This window comes from Nerophis ophidion, linkage group LG24 (genome assembly GCF_033978795.1).
Source record: "Nerophis ophidion isolate RoL-2023_Sa linkage group LG24, RoL_Noph_v1.0, whole genome shotgun sequence".
In the NCBI taxonomy this organism is placed as follows: Eukaryota; Metazoa; Chordata; class Actinopteri; order Syngnathiformes; family Syngnathidae; genus Nerophis; species Nerophis ophidion.
The window spans coordinates 3,514,187-3,537,587 of NC_084634.1; the positions used below are offsets into that span (position 1 = coordinate 3,514,187).

At 47.5% G+C, this 23,401-nt stretch overlaps 1 protein-coding gene across 4 annotated transcripts in view; it reads left to right on the forward strand.

The window, feature by feature from the left end:
* The window catches only part of alms1 (ALMS1 centrosome and basal body associated protein), a 172,784-nt gene that overhangs the window by 41,380 nt on the left and 108,003 nt on the right, over nucleotides 1-23,401 (forward strand). For all 4 annotated transcript variants that reach the window (XM_061886161.1, XM_061886165.1, XM_061886164.1 and 1 more), the window contains one exon: nucleotides 3,309-3,403. The gene's annotated coding sequence lies outside the window, so the exon portion shown is untranslated. The remainder of the gene's footprint in view (nucleotides 1-3,308; nucleotides 3,404-23,401) is intronic.

Below are 23,401 nucleotides of genomic sequence, written 5' to 3' on the forward strand. Positions count from 1 at the left end.
CTCAAAGAGGCGGCGGTATAATAATAATAATACAACCTTAGAAATACAATAGGGTCCTCTGTCCCTAATGAATTAAAAGCTTATATTTTTTATATTTGTATAGTATGTACAGTATATATTATCAATGTAAATACAAATATATCTAGTATGTCCTCTTTAGGTCCTAAAGAGGTAGGCATTTTTCAGAGGTCTCACGAAGGCAAGAAAAACAAGAGTGTGTGTGTGTGTGTGTGTGTGTGTGTGTGTGTGTGTGTGAGGCAGTCAGTCACACACAAAAAGAGCTAACAAGGACAATGACTAGGTTATTATCCACGGCACAGGCTCAAGTCTTAAGGGCATACGTCCTTTGCTGATGATCCAGTAAAATGCCACTTTGTGTGTGTGTGTGTGTGTGTGTGTGTGTGTGTGTGTGTGTGTGTGTGTGTGTGTGTGTGTCCTATAGTGTTGTTGGTGTCTCCACAGTGCATTCAAAAGTCAGAACCTGACACAGTGGTCCAATGTGTTGTGACATTTGCAAAAATCCCCAAATCCTGCAAGACCTCAGCCAAGTTCTGATTGCAGTGTGACACAAAGCCTAGAAAGAGATCCTGTTAGAAAAAAGCACTATCCAAATACTCCACATTGTCGCTTTTCAAGGTCACCCCGCACAAAAAGGAAATGGTGCGAGCTCATTTCAAAGATGAATGGCTGTCACAGCACAATAGTTGTATTGCATTCAATGCAGAGCACCTTAGGGCCCGGGCGTCCAAGTCAAGTCCCGGGGGGGGCAGCAAAAACCTGGAAATATCTGTCTAAGGACTTCATATTTTCTCATTAAATCTACAAACCCTGTTTCCATATGAGTTGGGAAATTGTGTTTGATGTAAATATAAACAGAATACAATGATTTGCTAATTCTTTTTAACTCATATTCAGTTGAATATGCTACAAAGACAACATATTTCATGTTCAAACTCATATGTAATAATTAACTTAGAATTTCATGGCTGCAACACGTGCCAAAGTAGTTGGGAAAGGGCATGTTCACCACTGTGTTACATCACCTTTTCTTTTAACACTCAATAAACGTTTGGGAACTGAGGAAACTAATTGTTGAAGCTTTGAAAGTGGAATTCTTTCCCATTCTTGTTTTATGTGGCGGCATAGCTCGGTTGGTAGAGGGGCCATGCCAGCAACGTGAGGGTTGCAGGTTCGATTCCTGCTTCCGCCATCCTAGTCACTGCCGTTGTGTCCTTGGGCAAGACACTTTACCCACCTGCTCCCAGTGCCACCCACACTGGTTTGAATGTAACTTAGATATTGGGTTTCACTATGTAAAGCGCTTTGAGTCAATAGAGAAAAGCGCTATATAAATATAATTCAATTCACTTCACTTATGTAGAGCTTAAGTTGTTCAACAGTCCGGGGTCCTGTTGTCGTATTTTACGCTTCATAATGCGCCACACATTTTAGATGGGAGACAGGTCTGGAAAGTACCCACACTCTTTTACTACAAAGCCACGCTGTTGTAACACGTGGCTTGGCATTGTTTTGCTGAAATAAGCAGGGGCGTCCATGATAACGTTGCTTGGATGACAACATATGTTGCTCCAAAACCTGTATGTACCTTTCAGCATTAATGGTGCCTTCACAGATGTGTAAGTTACCCATGTCTTGGGCACTAATGCACCCCCATACCATCACACATGCTGGCTTTTACACTTTGCGCCTACAACAATCCGGATGGTTCTTTTCCTCTTTGGTCCGGAGGACACCACGTCCACAGTTTCCAAAAACAATTTGAAATGTGGACTCGTCAGAACACAGAAAACTTTTCCAATTTGCATCAGTCCATCTTAGATGAGCTCGGGCCCAGCGAAGCTGGCGGCGTTCCTGGGTGTTGTTGATAAATGGCTTTCGCTTTGCATAGTAGAGTTTTAACTTACACTTACAGATGTAGCGACCAATTGTAGTTACTGACAGTGGTTTTATGAAGTATTCCTGAGCCCATGTGGTGATATCCTTTACACACGGATGTCGATTTTTGATGCGGTATCGCATATGTGCAGTGATTTCTCCAGATTCTCTGAACCTTTTGAAGATTTTACAGACCGTAGATGGTAAAATCCCTGAATTCCTTGCAATAGCTCGTTGAGAAATGTTGTTCTAAAACTGTTAGACAATTTGCTTACAAATTGGTGAGCCTAGAACAGTCCGGATGGTTCTTTTTCTCTTTGGTCCGGAGGACACGACGTCCACAGTTTCCAAAAGCAATTTGAAATGTGGACTCATCAGACCACAGAAAACTTTTCCACTTTGCATCAGTCCATCTTAGATGAGCTCGGGCCTAGCGAAGCCGGCAGCGTTCCTGGGTGTTGTTGATAAATGGCTTTCGCTTTGCATAGTAGAGTTTTAACTTGCACTTACAGATGTAGCGACCAATTGTAGTTACTGACAGTGGTTTTATGAAGTGTTCCTGAGCCCATGTGGTGATATCCTTTACACACCGATGTCGATTTTTGATGCAGTGTCGCATATGTGCAGTGATTTCTCCAGATTCTCTGAACCTTTTGATGATTTTACGGACCGTAGATGGTAAAATCCCTAAATTCCTTGCAATAGCTCGTTGAGAAATGTTGTTCTAAAACTGTTAGACAATTTGCTTACAAATTGGTGACACTAGAACAGTCCGGATGGTTCTTTTTCTCTTTGGTCCGGAGGACACCACGTCCACAGTTTCCAAAAACAATTTGAAATGTGGACTCGTCAGAACACAGAAAACTTTTCCACTTTGCATCAGTCCATCTTAGATGAGCTCGGGCCCAGCGAAGCCGGCAGCGTTCCTGGGTGTTGTTGATAAATGGCTTTCGCGTTGCATAGCAGAGTTTTAACTTGCACTTACAGATGTAGCGACCAATTGTAGTTACTGACAGTGGTTTTATGAAGTGTTCCTGAGCCCATGTGGTGATATCCTTTACAATCATGGCCACCAGCAGCGAGAGCGATTCGGACCGAGAAAGCGACGATTTCCCCATTAATTTGAGCGAGGATGAAAGATTCGTGGATGAGGAAAGTGAGAGTGAAGGACTAGAAAAAAGAAAAAAAAAGACGAGGGCAGTGGGAGCGATTCAGATGTTATTAGACACATTTACTAGGATAATTCTGGAAAATCTGCTTATTGTGTTACTAGTGTTTTAGTGAGATTATATGGTCGTGTCTGAAAGTCGGAGGGGTGTGCTGACCGCCAGTGTCTCCCAGGGAAGCCACGTTTCTCGACAAGGCGAAGGCAGCTGGGCTGAGATTTTTTTTTTTTCTTCCTTCCTCCACAGTGTAAGCATCCGATGGTCGGGGGCGGACGGTGGGAGGAAGCAAGAGAGTCCGCAGCTGCAGGAGGAACAACACAAGCTCTCCGCTCATGTCTACGGTAAGAGCCGACTTATCACCACCATTTTCTCACCGAAACCTGCCGGTTGACATGTGGTTGGGATCCATGGTAAAGCTTCACCGTCATCTTTCGGGAATGTAAATGATAAATGGGTTGTACTTGTATAGCGCTTTTCTACCTTCGAGTTAAAGCGCTATACAACTACTTCCACATTTACCCATTCACACACACATTCACACACTGATGGAAGGAGCTGCCATGCAAGGCGCTAACCAGCACCCATCAGGAGCAAGGGTGAAGTCTCTTGCTCAGGACACAACGGACGTGACGAGGTTGGTACTAGGCGGGGCTTGAACCAGGGACCCTCGGGTTGCGCACGGCCACTCTCCCACTGCGCCACGCCGTCCCTGTAAACAAGGAAACACCGGCTGTGTTTGTGTGGCTAAAAGCGGCCGCAATACACCGCTTCTCACCTACAGCTTTCTTCTTTGACGTCTCCATTATTCATTGAACAAATCGCAAAAGATTCAGCAACACAGTCCAGAAAACTGTGGAATTATGCGATGAAAACAGGCAACTTATAGCGGGGAACGGTGCTGAAACAAAATGTCCTCTACAATGCGTGACGTCATGCGCACGCATCATACCGCGACATTTTAGCATGATATTTCCATGCGAAATTTAAAATTGCAATTTAGTAAACTAAAAAGGCCGTATTGGCATGTGTTGCAATGTTATTATTTCATCATTGATATATAAACTATCAGACTACAAGGAAACACCGGCTGTGTTTGTGTGGCTAAAGGCGGCCGCAATACACCGCTTCCCACCTACAGCTTTCTTCTTTGACGTCTCCATTATTCATTGAACAAATCGCAAAAGATTCAGCAACACAGATGTCCAGAATACTGTGGAATTATGCGATGAAAACAGGCAATTTATAGCTGGGAACGGTGCTGGAACAAAATGTCCTCTACAATCCGTGACGTCACGCGCACGGGTCATCATACCGCGACATTTTAGCATGATATTTCCGCGCAAAATTTAAAATTGCAATTTAGTAAACTAAAGAGGCCGTATTGGCATGTGTTGCAATGTTATTATTTCATCATTGATATATAAACTATCAGACTACAAGGAACACCGGCTGTGTTTGTGTGGCTAAAGGCGGCCGCAATACACAGCTTCCCACCTACAGCTTTCTTCTTTGATGTCTCCATTATTCATTGAACAAATCGCAAAAGATTCAGCAACACAGATGTCCAGAATACTGTGGAATTATGCGATGAAAACGGGCAACTTATAGCGGGGAACGGTGCTGGAACAAAATGTCCTCTACAATCCGTGACGTCATGCGCACGGGTCATCATACCGAGACATTTTAGCATGATATTTCCACGCGAAATTTAAAATTGCAATTTAGTAAACTAAAGAGGCCGTATTGGCATGTGTTGCAATGTTATTATTTCATCATTGATATATAAACTATCAGACTGCGTGGTGGGTAGTAGTGGCTTTCAGTAGGCCTTTAAAATAGTACTTAAAATTAATTTTTAGTTAACAGGACTGTGTTGAGTCACACTTTTGACCTTCCTATTACCTGGAAACACCGGCTGTGTTTGTGTTGCTAAAAGCAGCCGCAATACACCGCTTCTCACCTACAGCTTTCTTCTTTGACGTCTCCATTATTCATTGAACAAATTGCAAAAGATTCAGCAACACAGACGTCCAGAATACCGCGACGTTTTCAACAGGATACTTGGCGCGAAATTTAAAAATGCAATTTAGTAAACTAAAGCGGCCGTATTGGCATGTGTTGCAATGTTAATATTTCATCATTGATATATAAACTATCAGACTGCGTGGTCGCTAGTAGTGGCTTTCAGTAGGCCTTTAAAGTCTGTGCAACTAGAGCAGGGGTGTCAAACTCAAATACAGAGTGGGCCAAAATTCTAAACTGAACAAAGCCGCGGGCCAAAGTTGAACAACTTAACATTTTAATAGGGACTCAAACAAGTTTTGCATTGAATCTTGAACAAGCAAGGCTTATATAACTTTATAGTGACATGCAAAATCCAGTTTTGTTGGTAGCGGGGGTGTATATTGTAGCGTCCCGGAAGAGTTAGTGCTGCAAGGGGTTCTGGATATTTCTTCTGTTGTGTTTATGTGGTGTTACGGTGCGGATGTTCTCCCGAAATGTGTTTGTCATTCTTGTTTGGTGTGGGTTCACAGTGTGGTGTAACAGTGTTAACGTTGTTTATACGGCCATCCTCAGTGTAACTTGTATGGCTGTTGACCAAGTATGCCTTGCATTCACTTGTGTGTGTGTGTGTAGAAGCCGCATATATTACGTGACTGGGCCGGCATGCTGTTTGTATGGAGGAAAAGCGGACGTGACGACAGGTTGTAGGGCAGGGGTCGGGAACCTTTTTGGCTGAGAGAGCCATGAAAGCCACATTTTTTAAAGTGTATTACCGTGAGACCCGTTTCATATGTTTTAACTTTGAATACAACTAAATGCATGCATTTTTTAAGTAAGACCTACAATTTTAGAGTATATGTCTTATATTTGATATCATTTTTATTCTGAAGCTAACCAATAATAAATAAAATACTTCTTTGGCAACACTAAATTGGCCCTAGTGTGAGTGTGAATGTTGTCTGTCTATCTGTGTTGGCCCTGCGATGAGGTGGCGACTTGTCCAGGGTGTACCCTGCCTTCTGCGCGATTAAAACTGAGATAGGCGCCGGCGCCCCCCGCGACCCCTAAAGGGAATAAGCGGTAGTAAATGGATGGATGCGTGAATGTGAGTGTGAATGTCGTCTGTCTATCTGTGTTGGCCCTGCGATGAGGTGGCGACTTGTCCAGGGTGTACACCGCCTTCCGCCCGATTGTAGCTGAGATAGGCGCCGGCGCCCCCCGCGACCCCTAAAGGGAATAAGCGGTAGTAAATGGATGGATGCGTGAATGTGAGTGTGAATGTCGTCTGTCTATCTGTGTTGGCCCTGCGATGAGGCGGCGACTTGTCCAGGGTGTACACCGCCTTCCGCCCGATTGTAGCTGAGATAGGCGCCGGCGCCCCCCGCGACCCCTAAAGGGAATAAGCGGTAGTAAATGGATGGATGCGTGAATGTGAGTGTGAATGTCGTCCGTCTATCTGTGTTGGCCCTGCGATGAGGCGGCGACTTGTCCAGGGTGTACTCCGCCTTCTGCCCAAATGCGACTGAGATAGGCGCCAGCGACCCCTAAAGGGAATAAGCGGTAGAAAATGGATGGATGTGTGAATGTGAGTGTGAATGTCGTCAGTCTATCTGTGTTGGCCCTGCAATGAGGTGGCGACTTGTCCAGGGTGTACACCGCCTTCTGCCCGATTGTAGCTGACATAGGCGCCGGCGACCCCTAAAGGGAATAAACGGTAGTAAATGGATGGATGCGTGAATGTGAGTGTGAATGTCGTCAGTCTATCTGTGTTGGCCCTGCGATGAGGTGGCGACTTGTCCAGGGTGTACCCTGCCTTCCGCCCGATTGTAGCTGAGATAGGCGCCAGCGACCCCTAAAGGGAATAAGCGGTAGTAAATGGATGGATGCGTGAATGTGAGTGTGAATGTCGTCAGTCTATCTGTGTTGGCCCTGCGATGAGGCGGCGACTTGTCCAGGGTGTACACCGCCTTCCGCCCGATTGTAGCTGAGATAGGCGCCGGCGCCCCCCGCGACCCCTAAAGGGAATAAGCGGTAGTAAATGGATGGATGCGTGAATGTGAGTGTGAATGTCGTCTGTCTATCTATGTTGGCCCTGCGATGAGGCGGCGACTTGTCCAGGGTGTACACCGCCTTCCGCCCGATTGTAGCTGAGATAGGCGCCAGCGACCCCTAAAGGGAATAAGCGGTAGTAAATGGATGGATGTGTGAATGTCGTCTGTCTATCTGTGTTGGCCCTGCGATGAGGTGGTGACTTGTCCAGGGTGTACCCTCCCTTCCGCCCGATTGTAGCTGAGATAGGCGCCAGCGCCCCCCGCGACCCCTAAAGGGAATAAGCGGTAGTAAATGGATGGATGCGTGAATGTGAGTGTGAATGTCGTCTGTCTATCTGTGTTGGCCCTGCGATGAGGCGGCGACTTGTCCAGGGTGTACACCGCCTTCCGCCCGATTGTAGCTGAGATAGGCGCCGGCGCCCCCCGCGACCCCTAAAGGGAATAAGCGGTAGTAAATGGATGGATGCGTGAATGTGAGTGTGAATGTCGTCTGTCTATCTGTGTTGGCCCTGCGATGAGGCGGCGACTTGTCCAGGGTGTACACCGCCTTCCGCCCGATTGTAGCTGAGATAGGCGCCAGCGACCCCTAAAGGGAATAAGCGGTAGTAAATGGATGGATGTGTGAATGTCGTCTGTCTATCTGTGTTGGCCCTGCGATGAGGCAGCGACTTGTCCAGGGTGTACACCGCCTTCCGCCCGATTGTAGCTGAGATAGGCGCCAGCGCCCCCCGCGACCCCTAAAGGAAATAAGCGGTAGTAAATGGATGGATGCGTGAATGTGAGTGTGAATGTCGTCTGTCTATCTGTGTTGGCCCTGCGATGAGGCGGCGACTTGTCCAGGGTGTACCCCGCCTTCCGCCCGATTGTAGCTGAGATAGGCGCCGGCGCCCCCCGCGACCCCTAAGGGGAATAAGCGGTAGTAAATGGATGGATGCGTGAATGTGAGTGTGAATGTCGTCTGTCTATCTGTGTTGGCCCTGCGATGAGGTAGCGACTTGTCCAGGGTGTACTCCGCCTTCCGCCCGATTATAGCTGAGATAGGCGCCGGCGCCCCCCGCGACCCCTAAAGGGAATAAGCGGTAGTAAATGGATGGATGCGTGAATGTGAGTGTGAATGTCGTCTGTCTATCTGTGTTGGCCCTGCGATGAGGCGGCGACTTGTCCAGGGTGTACCCCGCCTTCCGCCCGATTGTAGCTGAGATAGGCGCCGGCGCCCCCCGCGACCCCTAAAGGAAATAAGCGGTAGTAAATGGATGGATGCGTGAATGTGAGTGTGAATGTCGTCTGTCTATCTGTGTTGGCCCTGCGATGAGGCGGCGACTTGTCCAGGGTGTACCCCGCCTTCCGCCCGATTGTAGCTGAGATAGGCGCCGGCGCCCCCCGCGACCCCTAAAGGGAATAAGCGGTAGTAAATGGATGGATGCGTGAATGTGAGTGTGAATGTCGTCTGTCTATCTGTGTTGGCCCTGCGATGAGGCGGTGACTTGTCCAGGGTGTACACCGCCTTCCGCCCGATTGTAGCTGAGATAGGCGCCGGCGCCCCCCGCGACCCCTAAAGGGAATAAGCGGTAGTAAATGGATGGATGCGTGAATGTGAGTGTGAATGTCGTCTGTCTATCTGTGTTGGCCCTGCGATGAGGTGGCGACTTGTCCAGGGTGTACCCCGCCTTCCGCCCGATTGTAGCTGAGATAGGCGCCGGCGCCCCCCGCGACCCCAAAAGGGAATAAGCGGTAGTAAATGGATGGATGCGTGAATGTGAGTGTGAATGTCGTCTGTCTATCTGTGTTGGCCCTGCGATGAGGTGGCGACTTGTCCAGGGTGTACACCGCCTTCCGCCCGATTGTAGCTGAGATAGGCGCCGGCGCCCCCCGCGACCCCTAAAGGGAATAAGCGGTAGTAAATGGATGGATGCGTGAATGTGAGTGTGAATGTTGTCTGTCTATCTGTGTTGGCCCTGCGATGAGGTAGCGACTTGTCCAGGGTGTACTCCGCCTTCCGCCCGATTATAGCTGAGATAGGCGCCGGCGCCCCCCGCGACCCCTAAAGGGAATAAGCGGTAGTAAATGGATGGATGCGTGAATGTGAGTGTGAATGTCGTCTGTCTATCTGTGTTGGCCCTGCGATGAGGCGGCGACTTGTCCAGGGTGTACCCCGCCTTCCGCCCGATTGTAGCTGAGATAGGCGCCGGCGCCCCCCGCGACCCCTAAAGGGAATAAGCGGTAGTAAATGGATGGATGCGTGAATGTCGTCTGTCTATCTGTGTTGGCCCTGCGATGAGGTGGCGACTTGTCCAGGGTGTACACCGCCTTCCGCCCGATTGTAGCTGAGATAGGCGCCGGCGCCCCCCGCGACCCCTAAAGGAAATAAGCGGTAGTAAATGGATGGATGCGTGAATGTGAGTGTGAATGTCGTCTGTCTATCTGTGTTGGCCCTGCGATGAGGCGGCGACTTGTCCAGGGTGTACCCTGCCTTCTGCCCGATTGTAGCTGAGATAGGCGCCCTCCGCGACCCCTAAAAAGAATAAGCGGTAGTAAATGGATGGATGCGTGAATGTGAGTGTGAATGTCGTCTGTCTATCTGTGTTGGCCCTGCGATGAGGCGGCGACTTGTCCAGGGTGTACACCGCCTTCCGCCCGATTGTAGCTGAGATAGGCGCCGGCGCCCCCCGCGACCCCTAAAGGGAATAAGCGGTAGTAAATGGATGGATGCGTGAATGTGAGTGTGAATGTCGTCTGTCTATCTGTGTTGGCCCTGCGATGAGGCGGCGACTTGTCCAGGGTGTACGCCGCCTTCCGCCCGATTGTAGCTGAGATAGGCGCCGGCGCCCCCCGCGACCCCTAAAGGGAATAAGCGGTAGTAAATGGATGGATGTGTGAATGTCGTCTGTCTATCTGTGTTGGCCCTGCGATGAGGTGGCGACTTGTCCAGGGTGTACACCGCCTTCCGCCCGATTGTAGCTGAGATAGGCTCCAGCAACTCCCCGTGACCCCAAAAGGGACAAGCGGTAGAGAATAGATGGATGGACTTCTTACCATTGATGTGACTTATTGAACAGGTGCGGTTGAAAAACGGATGGATGGATTAAAATGCATAAGAATGTTTTATATGTTAAATGTTATTTTGAACACCGATTACAAGTGGAATTATTCATTACTTATCGTGTTAAGTAATGTCAGCTCAGATTTATCCGAGAGTCATCAAAAGAGCCACATCTGGCTCTAGAGCCATAGGTTCCCTACCCCTGTTGTAGAGGATGCTAAAAGCAGAAAATAAAGGTGTGTGTGTGTGTGTGTGTGTGTGTGTGTGTGTGTGTGTGTGTGTGTTAGCACGTGCCAGCTGCAAACGACCCCCCCCAATGTCACAGATACCCCAGCATTAATCGCATAAACTGCATAATTTGTGGGCTCTCTGCATCATCTTCAGACATGAGGCATGGGTGGGGAGTCAGCTGGTGGTTCTGATCCCTGACCTCACCCCCCCCCCCCCCCCCCCACCACCCTTTTAAAATCCCCGTCCCCTGGGGGGGGTATGCGACCGCGTCTCCTAACGGTTTTCCCATCTGCACATGCAAAAACCCATGCACTACCTAAAGTTCTACCCCCCCCCCACCACCCCCAAACATGGCTTGGGTGCGTGTCACTGTCACCACCAGCAGCAACCCGGAATTAGGGAGAGAAGAGGAAGGTGGCTTTTTTTGGCCCCCAAAATGCTTTGTCACGACCAACACAACTCAAAATGTTCCCGGCTATTACTTAAAGGGGAACATTATCACAATTTCAAAAGGGTTAAAAAAAAATAAATAAATAAAATAGTTCCCAGTGGCTTGTTGTATTTTTCGATGTTTTTTTCAAAATTTTTACCGGTCTCGGAATATCCCTAAATAAAGCTTTAAAGTGCCTTATTTTCGCTATCTTCGAAACCACTATCACACAGTGCTGCCAATGTAAACAAACACAGCAAGATATAGCGACATTAGCTCGGATTCAGACTCGGATTTCACCGATTTAAGAGATTCAACAGATTACGCATGTATTGAAACGGATGGTTGGAGTATGAAAATATTGAAGAAGAAACTGAAGCTATTGACGCTATTCATAGCCATAGCATGGCCGAATAGCTGCGTTAGCATCGCCGGTAAAATGTGCGGACCAAACGATCGGGACTTTCGCATCTCGTGACACTGGAGCAACTTAAATCCGTCGATTGGTAAGTGTTTGTTTCGCATTAAATGTGGGTGGAAGGAAACGTAATATAGTTGCAAATGCATCTGCAGGTTATCCATACATCTCTGTGCCATGTCTGCTTTAGCACCGCCGGTAAATAGCATGTTAGCATCGTTTAGCGTAACATGTTAGCATCGATTAGCTGGCAGTCAACGTCGACAAAACTCACCTTTGTGATTTCGTTGACTATAGTTGCAAATGCATCTGCAGGTTATCCATACATCTCTGTGCCATGTCTGCTTTAGCACCGCCGGTAAATAGCATGTTAGCATCGATTAGCATAGCATGTTAGCATCGATTAGCTGGCAGTCAACATCAACAAAACTCACTTTTGTGATTTCTGTGACTTTATTGTTACAAATGCATCTGCAGGTTATCCATACATCTCTGTGCCATGTCTGCTTTAGCACCGCCGGTAAATAGCATGTTAGCATCGATTAGCTGGCAGTCAACGTCGACAAAACTCACCTTTGTGATTTTGTTGACTATAGTTGCAAATGCATCTGCAGGTTATCCATACATCTCTGTGCCATGTCTGCTTTAGCACCGCCGGTAAATAGCATGTTAGCATCGATTAGCGTAGCATGTTAGCATCGATTAGCTGGCAGTCAACATCAACAAAACTCACTTTTGTGATTTCTGTGACTTTATTGTTACAAATGCATCTGCAGGTTATCCATACATCTCTGCCATGTCTGCTTTAGCACCGCCGGTAATTTGTATGTTAGCATCGATTAGCGTTGCATGCTAGCATCGATTAGCTGGCAGTCAACGTCAACAAAACTCAGCTTTGTGATTTCGTTGACTATCGTTGCAAATGCATCTGCAGGTTATCCATACATCTCTGTGCCATGTCTGCTTTAGCACCGCCGGTAAATAGCATGTTAGCATCGATTAGCGTAGCATGTTAGCATCGATTAGCTGGCAGTCATGCCGCGACCAAATATGTCTGATTAGCACATAAGTCAACATCAACAAAACTCACCTTTGTGATTTCGTTGACTTTATCGTTGCAAATGCATCTGCAGGTTATCCATACATCTCTGTGCCATGTCTGCTTTAGCATCGATGCTCAAATGTGCAGACACTCTGGTACATTCAATGGGGGTCTGGCGGCAGATTTCTTGCCAGTGGTGCAACTTGAATCCCTCCCTGTTAGTGTTGTTACACCCTCCGACAACACACCCACCAGGCATGATGTCTCCAAGGTTCCAAAAAATAGTCGAAAAAACGGAAAATAACAGAGCTGAGACCCAATGTTTAATGTTGAAAATGAAAATGGCGGCTGTGTTACCTCGGCGACGTCACATTCTGACGTCATCGCCTCCAGAGCGATAAACAGAAAGGCGTTTAATTCGCCAAAATTCACCCATTTAGAGTTTGGAAATCGGTTAAAAAAATACATAGTCTTTTTTCTGCACCATCAAGGTATATATGACACTTACATAGGTCTGGTGATAATGTTCCCCTTTAACCCCGAAATCTGGCCCCTGCTGCACAACATCTCACTGTTCATCTTTTTAGGCCCCTTCTACAAACCCCGTTTCCATATGAGTTGGGAGATTGTGTTAAATGTAAATAGAAACGGAATGCAAAATTATTTTCAACCCATATTTAGTTGAATATGCAACAAAGACAACATATTTGATGTTCAAACTCATAAATAATAGTTAGAATTTCATGGCTGCAACACGTGCCAAAGTAGTTGGGAAAGGGCATGTTCACCACTGTGTTACATCACCTTTTCTTTTAACAACACTCAATAAATGTTTAGGAACTGAGGAAACTACTTTTTGAAGCTTTGAAAGTGGAATTCTTTCCCATTCTTGTTTTATGTAGAGCTTCAGTCCTTCAACAGTCCGGGGTCTCCGCTGTCGGATTTTACGCTTCACACATTTTCCATGGGCGACAGGTCTGGACTGCAGACGGGCCAATCTAGTACCCGCACTCTTTTACTACGAAGCCACGCTGTTGTAACACGTGGCTTGGCATTGTCTTGCTGAAATAAGCAGGGGCGTCCATGATAACGTTGTTTGGATGACAACATATGTTGCTCCAAAACCTGTATGGACCATTCAGCATTAATGGTGCCTTCACAGATGTGTAAGTTACCCATGCCTTGGGCACTAATGCACCACTAATGAACTTTGAGCAATAACAGTCTGGACGGTTCGCTTCCCCTTTGGTCCGGATGACACCATGTCGAATATTTCCAAAAACAATTTTAAATGTGGACTCGTCAAGACCACAGAACACTTTTCCACTTTGCATCAGTCCATCTTAGATGTTCTCGGGCCCAGAGAAGCCGGCGGCGTTTCTGGATGTTGTTGATAAATGGCTTTCGCTTTGCATTGTAGAGCTTTAACTTGCACTTACAGATGTAGCGACCGACTGTATTTAGTGACAGTGGTTTTCTGAAGTGTTCCTGAGCCCATGTGGTGATATCCTTTAGAGACTGAACAGGGATGCACAAACAATATTGGGTTTGCAAAGTATCCTTCAAAGAATCCTTCAAAGAATAGAAAACTAGGTAAAATTGAGGGGCCGTTTGATTTTAGGCTTTGTCCATACTTGCCAACCCTCACGGATTTTCTGGGAGACTCCCGAAATTCAGGCGGAGCTGGAGGCCACGCCCCCTCCAGCTCCATGCGGACTAGAGTGACGTGTCGACAGCCTGTTTTCACGTCCGCTTTCCCACAACATAAACAGCGTGCCTGCCCAATGACGTTATAACTGTAGTATGATTGAAGGCGAGTTCTTGGTTTCTTAAGTGGGTTTATTGTTAGGCAGTTTCATTAAAGTCCTCCCAGCGCGGTAACAACACACAACAACAGCAGTCACGTTTTCGTCTGCCGTAAACAGCAATGTTGTGACACTCTTAAACAGGACAATACTGCCATCTACTGTACGTTTTGGGCCATGCTAGGGAGAGATGGAAGATTCCAGATTCTAGTTCTCTTGTTCTATTGTTCTATTCTCTGTCACTATTTTTCTAACCATGCTGAACTAGAATCTGGAATCTTCCATCTCTCCCTAGCATGGCCTAAAACGTACAGTAGATGGCAGTATTGTCCTGTTTAAGAGTGTCACATATATGTCCTATATATGGGTTTACATATCCTATATATGGACTATGTATACTAGACTATATATGGACTGTATCTATGGTTTACATCTATGTATGGGTTTGTTCATCGCCGTCAAATCTCATCAGATCTGCTTTTTAGAGCAAGAGAATAGAACAAGGAAGGACAATTCAACCCTTAACTCAACAATGCGTATGTGTAAATAAATGAACACCAAAATTCAAGTATTTCTCTTATATATATTTTATATATATATCTTGATTGGATTATCCAGAGAATAGTGCTGGATACCGTGGTAGAGCGCAATATGTAGGTGTGGGAAAAATCATAAGACTACTTCGTCTCTACAGAACTGTTTCATGAGGGGTTCCCTCAATCATCAGGAGATTTTAATGGAAGCATACACATACAATAGTTTATATAGGGCACAGAGTGGGTGGGTACAGGCAGGCCTAGGGGCGTGGTGATTGGCTCATGTGTTACCTAGGAGGTGTTTCCGTCTGTGGCGGCATGTTGAAATGATTTGACTGCGCTTGTTGAGGGATGACAGGTCTGGATGATATATAATAAACAGTTTCTCTTTGAAGCATAGGTTGCATCTTTTATTACCACTGTTGTAAGGTGTGCTGGATGCAAGAATTTGCCATGTTATTGAATATTCAACATTATTGTCTTTGAGGTTCCAAATGTGTTTGCTGAGTTCTGTAGAATTCCGCAAAGTCTGGTTTCTAAAGGAGGCGTTGTGATTATTCCATCTTGTTTTGAACGCTCCTTCGTACGTAGGATTACCAAATGCAGGTTCCCTAAGGATTAGGCTCATCATTCGTTTTAAACCACAGCTGTCAGGAACTGTATTCATTAAGTACATTATTGAAGGAATGCCCTGAAAGAAGGTGGAGAGAGTTTCGGGATCAGAGGCTCTTGTAAGACCGGCAAAACTTGCCAAGGTTCAAGTGGGAAGTGGTCATCAGGTTTAGGGAGTATATAAGGTCTATCGGCCAGGATTAGAGGTGGATTCACCCAAGTCCAAACGGCCCCCCCACTGCTCCCCCGCCTTGCCCTTCATCCCTGGGGTTCCGCTGCCAGGGGGACTTTTGTCGGGTTAACTAACGGCACTTCTCCCAAGCTCGCCAATCCCTTTTTAATGATGCGAGGCAAAATTCCATCGGCCCTGATCCGCACGATGCCTTTAAAGAGCTGCCATTGTCCCTCGCACCGTGAGCACCTTTTTAAAGCGTGCAGCCAGGCGAGAGGAGCCATTTGGCGTTTGAAGTCCACTTGAAGTGTTTAAGGCCCGCTACCAAAAAGTCTAACGCTGACATGTGCATTGGCTTCACGCTCGCCACACATTGTTAAGACTTTATACTACACCGTGGTGGCCACCCATGCTGCAAAAACTGCTTTACATTCAACATTTCCAGTCATTAAACTTCTTTTCACGGCCAAATGACATATTCAGTCCCACATATGCACTCTAAGTCACTTATATCTGCAGAACACCGCAGCCAGATGGGCCACCCTGCCTGTAAGGGAGAGTCCAAGCGGGCTGATCCGGTTTCTGGTGCCTGGTGCCATGCATTCTTCCTGCATAATCAGGGGCGGCAACACCCATCACAGATGACCGTCATTGGGTGGTCATCATGCATGTGAAGTCTGGTGATCTTAGAATCATCCATCCATCCATTTTCTACCGCTTATTCCCTTTCGGGGTCAAGGGGGCCGCTGGCGCCTATCTCAGCTTCAATCGGGCGGAAGGCAGGGTACACCCTGGACAAGTCGCCACCTCATCACAGGGCCAACACAGATAGACAGACAACATTCACACACTAGGGCCAATTTAGTGTTGCCAATCAACCTATCCCCAGGTGGATGTCTTTGGAAGTAAGAGGAAGCCGGAGTACCCGGAGGGAACCCACGCATTCACGGGGAGAACATGCAAACTCCACACAGAAAGATCCCGAGCCTGGATTTGAACCCAGGACTGCAGGAACTTCGTATTGTGAGGCAGACGCGCTAACCCCTCTGCCACCGTGAAGCCTATCTTAGAATCAATCAATGTTTATTTATATAGCCCCAAATCACAAATGTCTCAAAGGACTGCACGAATCATTACGACTACGACATCCTCGGAAGAACCCACAAAAGGGCAAGGAAAACTCACACCCAGTGGGATGCCAGTGACAATGCTGACTATGAGAAACCTTGGAGAGGACCTCAGATGTGGGACCGAAAGCAATGGATGTCGAGCGGGTCTAACATGATACTGTGAAAGTTCAATCCATAGTGGCTCCAAGACAGCAGCGAGAGTTCAGTTCAAAGCGGATCCAAGACAGCGGCGAGAGTCCCGTCCACAGGAAACCATCCCAAGCGGAGGCGGATCAGCAGCGTAGAGATGTCCCCAACCCATACACAGGCGAGCGGTCCATCCTGGGTCTCGACTCTGGACAGCCAGTACTTCATCCATGGTCATCGGACCGGACCCCCTCCACAAGGGAGGGGGGGGACATAGGAGAAAAAAGAAAAGAAGCGGCAGATCAACTGGTCTAAAAAGGAGGTCTATTTAAAGGCTAGAGTATACGGATGAGTTTTAAGGTGAGACTTAAATGCTTCTACTGAGGTAGCATCTCGAACTGTTACCGGGAGGGCATTCCAGAGTACTGGAGCCCGAACGGAAAACGCTCTATAGCCCGCAGACTTTTTTTGGGGCTCTAGGAATCACTAATAAGCCGGAGTCTTTTGAACGCAGATTTCTTGCCGGGACATATGGTACAATAGAATGAATTATTAGGAACCGAATGTCCCTTTGGGACAAAGGACTCATTGTATTTCTAGCGTTTTATTATTATTATTATTATACCGCCGCCTCTTTGAGCTGCAATTTGACCTCCTTAACATGCTTCAAAACTCACCAAATTTTACACACACGTCAGGACTGGCGAAAATTGCCATCTAATAAAAAAACAAACAAACCCGTGGACCCCGACTTAAACAAGTTGAAAAACTTATTGGGGTGTTACCATTTAGTGGTCAATTGTACGGAATATGTACTGTACTGTGCAATCTACTAATAAAAGTATCAATCAATCAAAACCCTAAAACTCAAAATTGCGCTCTAGCGCCGCTTAGGAAAAAACCCAGACAAAACTGCTTGTAACTTCCGGTAGGAATGTCGTAGAGTAGAGATGCGCGGTTTGCGGTCTCATCCGCGAGTAAACCGCGGGTCGGGCGGTTGACGTGACGAAAAAATAGATTTTAATTAGATTCGGGCGGGTGGCGGTTGAACCATCAGGAGACATTTGATCTACATTTCGGGAGAACATCCTCACAGTAACACAACAGAAACGCAACATAACTAATACCCATAATCCTTTGTATTCATGACACTACCTGAATATATTTTACACTGACTTCCTTCAGTAAAAATGAACAGGAAGTTGGCAAAAAAGCCCTTGCAGCTTTATTGTCATCATGTTTTTGTTTTGCAGAAGTCACTGCTGACATACTAAAGGTTTTAATACTGACAAAGATTGTTTTAAAAAGTTAACACACTTGTATTTTAAACACTGACAGAAGTTGGCGCATTGCTGGATGTGAAACCGGACTCCCACGTTTTGTGAGTGGTCCAAAAATCAAAGGTCCGACAGCAGCGTTACATTCCTGTTTGAAAAGTGGTCCGTAGGGGTTAGGAGAATGTAGATGTTAATGTGAGCTGCAATCTGTTTGTAGCTCATGTGTGTCTTCTGTCTTCTGTCTGCTGTCTGCTGTCTGCTGTCTGCTGTCTGCTGTCTTCTGTCTGCTGTCTGCTGTCTGCTGTCTTCTGTCTTCTGTCTGCTGTCTTCTGTCTTCTGTCTTCTGTCTTCTGTCTTCTGTCTGCTGTCTGCTGTCTTCTGTCTGCTGTCTTCTGTCTTCTGTCTTCTGTCTTCTGTCTTCTGTCTGCTGTCTGCTGTCTTCTGTCTTCTGTCTGCTGTCTTCTGTCTGCTGTCTGCTGTCTGCTGTCTTCTGTCTTCTGTCTTCTGTCTGCTGTCTTCTGTCTTCTGTCTGCTGTCTGCTGTCTGCTGTCTTCTGTCTTCTGTCTTCTGTCTGCTGTCTTCTGTCTGCTGTCTTCTGTCTGCTGTCTGCTGTCTGCTGTCTGCTGTCTTCTGTCTTCTGTCTTCTGTCTGCTGTCTTCTGTCTTCTGTCAGCTGTCTGCTGTCTGCTGTCTTCTGTCTTCTGTCTGCTGTCTTCTGTCTTCTGTCTGCTGTCTTCTGTCTGCTGTCTGCTGTCTTCTGTCTGCTGTCTGCTGTCTTCTGTCTGCTGTCTGCTGTCTGCTGTCTGCTGTCTTCTGTCTTCTGTCTTCTGTCTTCTGTCTTCTGTCTTCTGTCTTCTGTCTTCTGTCTTCTGTCTGCTGTCTGCTGTCTGCTGTCTGCTGTCTGCTGTCTTCTGTCTTCTGTCTTCTGTCTTCTGTCTGCTGTCTTCTGTCTTCTGTCTTCTGTCTTCTGTCTGCTGTCTGCTGTCTGCTGTCTGCTGTCTGCTGTCTGCTGTCTGCTGTCTGCTGTCTTCTGTCTTCTGTCTGCTGTCTTCTGTCTTCTGTCTGCTGTCTGCTGTCTGCTGTCTGCTGTCTGCTGTCTGCTGTCTGCTGTCTGCTGTCTGCTGTCTGCTGTCTGCTGTCTGCTGTCTGCTGTCTTCTGTCTTCTGTCTGCTGTCTGCTGTCTGCTGTCTGCTGTCTGCTGTCTGCTGTCTTCTGTCTTCTGTCTTCTGTCTTCTGTCTTCTGTCTGCTGTCTGCTGTCTTCTGTCTTCTGTCTGCTCTCTTCTGTCTTCTGTCTGCTGTCTTCTGTCTTCTGTCTGCTGTCTGCTGTCTTCTGTCTTCTGTCTGCTGTCTGCTGTCTTCTGTCTTCTGTCTTCTGTCTTCTGTCTTCTGTCTGCTGTCTGCTGTCTGCTGTCTTCTGTCTGCTGTCTGCTGTCTTCTGTCTTCTGTCTTCTGTCTTCTGTCTTCTGTCTGCTGTCTTCTGTCTGCTGTCTTCTGTCTGCTCTCTTCTGTCTTCTGTCTGCTGTCTTCTGTCTGCTCTCTTCTGTCTTCTGTCTGCTGTCTTCTGTCTGCTGTCTTCTGTCTTCTGTCTTCTGTCTTCTGTCTGCTGTCTGCTGTCTTCTGTCTGCTGTCTTCTGTCTTCTGTCTTCTGTCTTCTGTCTGCTGTCTTCTGTCTTCTGTCTTCTGTCTTCTGTCTTCTGTCTGCTGTCTGCTGTCTTCTGTCTTCTGTCTTCTGTCTGCTGTCTGCTGTCTGCTGTCTGCTGTCTGCTGTCTTCTGTCTTCTGTCTTCTGTCTTCTGTCTGCTGTCTGCTGTCTTCTGTCTTCTGTCTGCTGTCTGCTGTCTGCTGTCTTCTGTCTTCTGTCTGCTGTCTGCTGTCTTCTGTCTTCTGTCTGCTGTCTTCTGTCTTCTGTCTGCTGTCTGCTGTCTTCTGTCTGCTGTCTTCTGTCTTCTGTCTTCTGTCTGCTGTCTGCTGTCTGCTGTCTGCTGTCTTCTGTCTTCTGTCTTCTGTCTTCTGTCTGCTGTCTGCTGTCTGCTGTCTGCTGTCTTCTGTCTGCTGTCTGCTGTCTTCTGTCTTCTGTCTTCTGTCTTCTGTCTTCTGTCTGCTGTCTTCTGTCTTCTGTCTTCTGTCTTCTGTCTGCTGTCTTCTGTCTGCTGTCTGCTGTCTGCTGTCTGCTGTCTGCTGTCTGCTGTCTGCTGTCTTCTGTCTTCTGTCTTCTGTCTTCTGTCTTCTGTCTGCTGTCTGCTGTCTGCTGTCTGCTGTCTGCTGTCTGCTGTCTGCTGTCTGCTGTCTTCTGTCTTCTGTCTTCTGTCTGCTGTCTGCTGTCTGCTGTCTGCTGTCTGCTGTCTGCTGTCTTCTGTCTTCTGTCTGCTGTCTGCTGTCTGCTGTCTGCTGTCTTCTGTCTGCTGTCTGCTGTCTGCTGTCTGCTGTCTGCTGTCTGCTGTCTTCTGTCTGCTGTCTGCTGTCTGCTGTCTGCTGTCTGCTGTCTTCTGTCTTCTGTCTTCTGTCTTCTGTCTGCTGTCTGCTGTCTGCTGTCTGCTGTCTTCTGTCTTCTGTCTGCTGTCTGCTGTCTGCTGTCTGCTGTCTTCTGTCTGCTCTCTTCTGTCTTCTGTCTGCTGTCTTCTGTCTTCTGTCTGCTGTCTTCTGTCTTCTGTCTTCTGTCTTCTGTCTTCTGTCTTCTGTCTTCTGTCTGCTGTCTGCTGTCTGCTGTCTTCTGTCTTCTGTCTTCTGTCTGCTGTCTGCTGTCTGCTGTCTGCTGTCTGCTGTCTTCTGTCTTCTGTCTTCTGTCTTCTGTCTTCTGTCTTCTGTCTGCTGTCTGCTGTCTGCTGTCTTCTGTCTTCTGTCTTCTGTCTGCTGTCTGCTGTCTGCTGTCTGCTGTCTGCTGTCTGCTGTCTGCTGTCTTCTGTCTTCTGTCTTCTGTCTTCTGTCTGCTGTCTGCTGTCTTCTGTCTGCTGTCTGCTGTCTTCTGTCTGCTGTCTTCTGTCTGCTCTCTTCTGTCTTCTGTCTGCTGTCTTCTGTCTGCTCTCTTCTGTCTTCTGTCTGCTGTCTTCTGTCTGCTGTCTTCTGTCTTCTGTCTGCTGTCTTCTGTCTGCTGTCTTCTGTCTGCTGTCTTCTGTCTTCTGTCTGCTGTCTTCTGTCTTCTGTCTGCTGTCTGCTGTCTTCTGTCTTCTGTCTTCTGTCTGCTGTCTGCTGTCTTCTGTCTTCTGTCTGCTGTCTTCTGTCTTCTGTCTTCTGTCTTCTGTCTGCTGTCTTCTGTCTTCTGTCTGCTGTCTTCTGTCTGCTGTCTTCTGTCTGCTGTCTTCTGTCTTCTGTCTGCTGTCTTCTGTCTGCTCTCTTCTGTCTTCTGTCTGCTGTCTTCTGTCTTCTGTCTTCTGTCTTCTGTCTTCTGTCTGCTGTCTTCTGTCTGCTGTCTTCTGTCTGCTGTCTTCTGTCTGCTCTCTTCTGTCTTCTGTCTGCTGTCTTCTGTCTGCTCTCTTCTGTCTTCTGTCTGCTGTCTTCTGTCTGCTGTCTTCTGTCTTCTGTCTTCTGTCTTCTGTCTGCTGTCTTCTGTCTTCTGTCTTCTGTCTGCTGTCTGCTGTCTTCTGTCTTCTGTCTTCTGTCTTCTGTCTTCTGTCTGCTGTCTTCTGTCTTCTGTCTTCTGTCTGCTGTCAGCTGTCTGCTGTCTGCTGTCTTCTGTCTTCTGTCTGCTGTCTGCTGTCTGCTGTCTTCTGTCTTCTGTCTTCTGTCTTCTGTCTGCTGTCTTCTGTCTTCTGTCTTCTGTCTTCTGTCTTCTGTCTGCTGTCTGCTGTCTTCTGTCTTCTGTCTTCTGTCTGCTGTCTGCTGTCTGCTGTCTGCTGTCTGCTGTCTGCTGTCTGCTGTCTGCTGTCTTCTGTCTTCTGTCTGCTGTCTTCTGTCTGCTGTCTTCTGTCTGCTGTCTTCTGTCTTCTGTCTGCTGTCTGCTGTCTTCTGTCTGCTGTCTTCTGTCTGCTGTCTTCTGTCTTCTGTCTGCTGTCTGCTGTCTTCTGTCTGCTGTCTGCTGTCTGCTGTCTTCTGTCTGCTGTCTGCTGTCTTCTGTCTGCTGTCTGCTGTCTGCTGTCTTCTGTCTTCTGTCTTCTGTCTTCTGTCTGCTGTCTTCTGTCTTCTGTCTTCTGTCTTCTGTCTGCTGTCTGCTGTCTGCTGTCTTCTGTCTTCTGTCTGCTGTCTGCTGTCTGCTGTCTGCTGTCTGCTGTCTGCTGTCTGCTGTCTGCTGTCTGCTGTCTGCTGTCTGCTGTCTTCTGTCTTCTGTCTTCTGTCTGCTGTCTTCTGTCTGCTGTCTTCTGTCTTCTGTCTGCTGTCTGCTGTCTTCTGTCTGCTGTCTGCTGTCTGCTGTCTTCTGTCTTCTGTCTGCTGTCTGCTGTCTTCTGTCTGCTGTCTGCTGTCTGCTGTCTTCTGTCTTCTGTCTGCTGTCTGCTGTCTGCTGTCTGCTGTCTGCTGTCTTCTGTCTTCTGTCTTCTGTCTGCTGTCTGCTGTCTGCTGTCTGCTGTCTGCTGTCTTCTGTCTTCTGTCTTCTGTCTGCTGTCTTCTGTCTGCTGTCTTCTGTCTGCTGTCTGCTGTCTGCTGTCTTCTGTCTTCTGTCTTCTGTCTTCTGTCTTCTGTCTGCTGTCTTCTGTCTGCTGTCTGCTGTCTGCTGTCTTCTGTCTTCTGTCTTCTGTCTGCTGTCTGCTGTCTGCTGTCTGCTGTCTGCTGTCTTCTGTCTTCTGTCTTCTGTCTGCTGTCTGCTGTCTGCTGTCTTCTGTCTTCTGTCTGCTGTCTGCTGTCTTCTGTCTTCTGTCTTCTGTCTTCTGTCTTCTGTCTGCTGTCTGCTGTCTTCTGTCTGCTGTCTTCTGTCTTCTGTCTTCTGTCTTCTGTCTTCTGTCTGCTGTCTGCTGTCTTCTGTCTTCTGTCTGCTGTCTTCTGTCTGCTGTCTGCTGTCTGCTGTCTTCTGTCTTCTGTCTTCTGTCTGCTGTCTTCTGTCTTCTGTCTGCTGTCTGCTGTCTGCTGTCTTCTGTCTTCTGTCTTCTGTCTGCTGTCTTCTGTCTGCTGTCTTCTGTCTGCTGTCTGCTGTCTGCTGTCTGCTGTCTTCTGTCTTCTGTCTTCTGTCTGCTGTCTTCTGTCTTCTGTCAGCTGTCTGCTGTCTGCTGTCTTCTGTCTTCTGTCTGCTGTCTTCTGTCTTCTGTCTGCTGTCTTCTGTCTGCTGTCTGCTGTCTTCTGTCTGCTGTCTGCTGTCTTCTGTCTGCTGTCTGCTGTCTGCTGTCTGCTGTCTGCTGTCTTCTGTCTTCTGTCTTCTGTCTTCTGTCTTCTGTCTTCTGTCTTCTGTCTTCTGTCTGCTGTCTGCTGTCTGCTGTCTGCTGTCTGCTGTCTGCTGTCTTCTGTCTTCTGTCTTCTGTCTTCTGTCTGCTGTCTTCTGTCTTCTGTCTTCTGTCTTCTGTCTGCTGTCTGCTGTCTGCTGTCTGCTGTCTGCTGTCTGCTGTC